Source organism: Saccopteryx bilineata, chromosome 10 (assembly GCF_036850765.1).
Source record: "Saccopteryx bilineata isolate mSacBil1 chromosome 10, mSacBil1_pri_phased_curated, whole genome shotgun sequence".
In the NCBI taxonomy this organism is placed as follows: Eukaryota; Metazoa; Chordata; class Mammalia; order Chiroptera; family Emballonuridae; genus Saccopteryx; species Saccopteryx bilineata.
In genome coordinates, this window is record NC_089499.1 from 36,792,432 (window position 1) to 36,795,875 (window position 3,444).

The following is a 3,444-nucleotide window of genomic DNA, read 5'->3' on the forward strand; positions in this document are numbered from 1 at the left end:
GTTTTCCTCCCTTAATAGAAAGCCAGAGGTAAAATACATAAGATAGGTAATTGGAGCTTGTGCTTTTGTCTTCCCATGGAAGGAAAACTGGGTGGAGCCTGGATCAGCACGCTATATTTTTCAAATTTTCTATCTGTATCTGGATTGGTCAATTAGGATTCTGCGGATCTCTAGATTGAAACTAGAAAGGGAGAGAAGAGGATTTGCCATGTTTTTTATCCAGCCTTATGAATATTAAGGTAGATGTTGTTCAGTGTTTCACTTGGATCCTTGCCATATTTTTATTTTTTTAAACTTTATTTATTTTTTATTTTTATTTATTTATTTATTTTACCACTCAGACTGCGTTCTCTCCCTCTTACTCTCCCAAAGGAAGAGAAGAACGATCATCAGTGGCAAAAGGCAGTTGCACAAGCAACACCAAGAGCTGGCTTCACGCTCAGGAGAGAACACTTCAACTCCTCCTCGTGGTTTCGGGTACTCTACACGATCAGAGAAGCTTCTCCAGTAACAAACTATAGAAATGATCCCTGAAAGTATAGTCTTCTTGCCATTTTATTTTTATCAATTGAGTAAGAACTCAGACCACATAAAGGGTACAATTAGCATCCTGAAATTTGCAAAATATATGTAACTAAAGTTCAATATGTGGCTTAAAATTAGTCACCCACTTAAAGGCAGTAGAGTGTGGAATAGGCTACAAGGCAAAGATTGTACTGTTGAGCTCATGAGGAGGCAGGAGGGGATCATGTTAGGAAAAAGATTACAGATTTTACCTGGGGATCTTGAGGAAATTGATCGGTTTGAGCCTTTCTCCTAGTCCCATCCCATCTACTGGCAAGGAGAGCCAGACACCTGCAGGCTGCGGCCCCCCTTTCCTAGGAGCCCTGGAGCGAGGTGTCCAGAGTGCTAGCCCCGTTGCTGGGTTGTGGGACCCTCCTGACCCACAGTCCGGGATTCAAGCACCCAGGAATTCAGCCTGCCTCTCTGGCTGCCTTTTACCTGGAACATTTGGACATCAAAATTTTTCCAACTTCTCCCACTTAGGCCATGGATATTGGGGAAAGCCTGCTTTGTAGCCAGTTGGCATTTATCCATCTATTCAGTCAGTCATTCATATTAAATAAATGTACACTGTGCCCAGCAATGTGTCCAACACTGGATGTAGGATTGTGAATAAAACAGACATAGTCCTTGGCTTCATGAAGCTTGAAAATCTAAGAGAAGAAGCAGACAATAAACCATAAATAATATATAGACAAAATAGCCCTGAATAGTGTATATAATTACAAATTGTGGTAAGTGCTTTGCAAGAAATTAACAGGGCGCAGAATGATAGGGTCAAGGTGAGGCATCAGCTTAAATAAGCCTGGCATCTTGTGTTATTCAAGCTAAATATTTCTAGTGGAGCAACATTCCCACTTTGTCCATGCCCTATACTGAATAATAATAACAACGACGGTACTAGTACTACTAATAACAACCTTTAACACTCATATAGCACGATGATGTCCCAGGCACTTGGTTAGTGGCCTGGATAGCACCAGGATTTAAGGTTTGCTATCACCCATTTCTCTCAAATTCTATGCATTACTGTCTTGCTTCTTTCCTCCCATCTCATACACACACAGAGAGACTCCCCCTTCTCTCTGTCAGCTTCTCCCTGCAGCCCAAGAGCTGTCTGAATTAGAATGAAGCAGCATATCTGTTTGGTCTATAGTAATAATAGCTGACGTCTTCTTGGGGCGCGGCTTCCGCCCAGGTATGTGTCCCATGCAATTCTCCCGCTGCTGCCTGTCGCCCTCTCCTTGCTCAGCGTTCCCAGAATGGTGCACAGATGCAGCACTGACCCACCCTCTCAAGGAGCCAATCCCATCAATATTGAACTGGAGAGAAAGACAACTATTGCAAAGATGTGGAAGATAAAGTTGAGTCTGGAGATTTGAAAATCTCACAGGAGAGAGAAACTTGGGCATATTCATTTTCTAACATATTTTTAGAAGATGAATTCTTTTTTACATGAACTATACCTTGGACATTCCAAGATACAAGACAGAGCGGGAGTGGGAAACCCATGGTACACCTTTCTCATCCTTAGATGATTCAAGGCAGCTACCTGGAACTCGATGGCTCTGTGGAACCTAGTTTTCGTACACTGCGTTTGGCAATGAGAAACAGTTATGAGTAACTGAGAAGACTGACATTTTTAAAAGAGTACTTTAGGAAATTAGTTTGGCAGTAATATATAGGGATAATTGATTCAGGGAAAACGAAGCTGAAGAGACTAACAGATTGTTGCTGATCTCCTGATCTGTGGTGGTAATAATAATGCCTTATCTCTGGATAGGGTGTTCTGATCATTAGAAACCTGTCATGTGCGTCATCTTAGTCTCCCCTACAGCACTGCCACATGATGTGCAAGAGGACTGGCATTATCTTCATTTGATATTTGAAGAAGACCCATTCCTGAGGACCACATGAAATTTCAACATAAACTGGGAAATGCAGTTCTCAGTTTGTCAGATGAGATCCTTCTCTTAATTCCAAGGCAATAGCTTTCCGGTATGGACCTGAACAAAGGCACACAGGGCCGATGTGTTTCAACAGAAAAAGGAGAACCAATCTCGAGCAGTATTTCCCAAGATGTGTTCTTGGAATGTTCACAGGTATATTCATGGGTGTTATAGATTCAGTTGGAGAAACTGGATCCTTCTTCAAATGAGGTTGGGAAACACTGGGTCCAACTTTGGTTTCTGAACCATAGAGATTCAGAGATTTAATAAGCAAATGTGCATTATTAGCTCTCAGAGTGGGGCGTAGAACATTAGGAATCACCCACACTTTTTGACATGGGACTCTGTCTTTGGGGCAGCTCAGAGTTTAGAAAGGTTCTAGGAAATGAATTTTGGGAAACAGTGATGGAGACCAGGGGTTGACAAGCTTGAGCGTGAAGGTCCTGATAGTAAATAATTTAGGCTTTGCAGGCCAATAATGTCTCTGTCTCAGCAATTCAACTCTGCCATGGTAGCAGGAAAATGGCTATTTTCTGTCTGTGTTCCATTCATTAAGAATGCAGAAATTTAAATTTTATATAATTTTCATGTATCATAAAGTATTTTTCTTTTGATTTTTTCTATCTGTTTAAAAGTGTAAAATCCATTCTTAGCTCTTAGGCTATACAAAACTGTCAGCAGGCTGGAGTCTAGGACTTTGGGCGCTACACAGGAAGGATGGGCCTAGGGCGGGAGGGTGTTTGCTGGGGGAGAAGGCGTACACAGGGCTGGAGGGTGTAACAGGCTGCTTTACCTCAGGGCTTCCAAGTATCTTTTAGTATGTTGGTGGGTGTTCTAAGAACTCAGGATAAGGACTAGAATATATAGTGTTTCCCAACTTGATATAAAATTCTTTTTCCCCCTCTAATAATCTCATAAAACAGTTTTGTTT

At 41.6% G+C, this 3,444-nt stretch overlaps 1 non-coding gene across 1 annotated transcript; it reads right to left on the reverse strand.

Moving 5' to 3' along the window:
- Positions 1–332: 332 nt before the first annotated feature.
- Positions 333–546, reverse strand: LOC136314774 (small nucleolar RNA U3). Its single transcript, XR_010727365.1, has one exon. It is a non-coding gene; the product is annotated as a small nucleolar RNA U3 (small nucleolar RNA).
- Between the last annotated feature and the right edge of the window lie 2,898 nt (positions 547–3,444).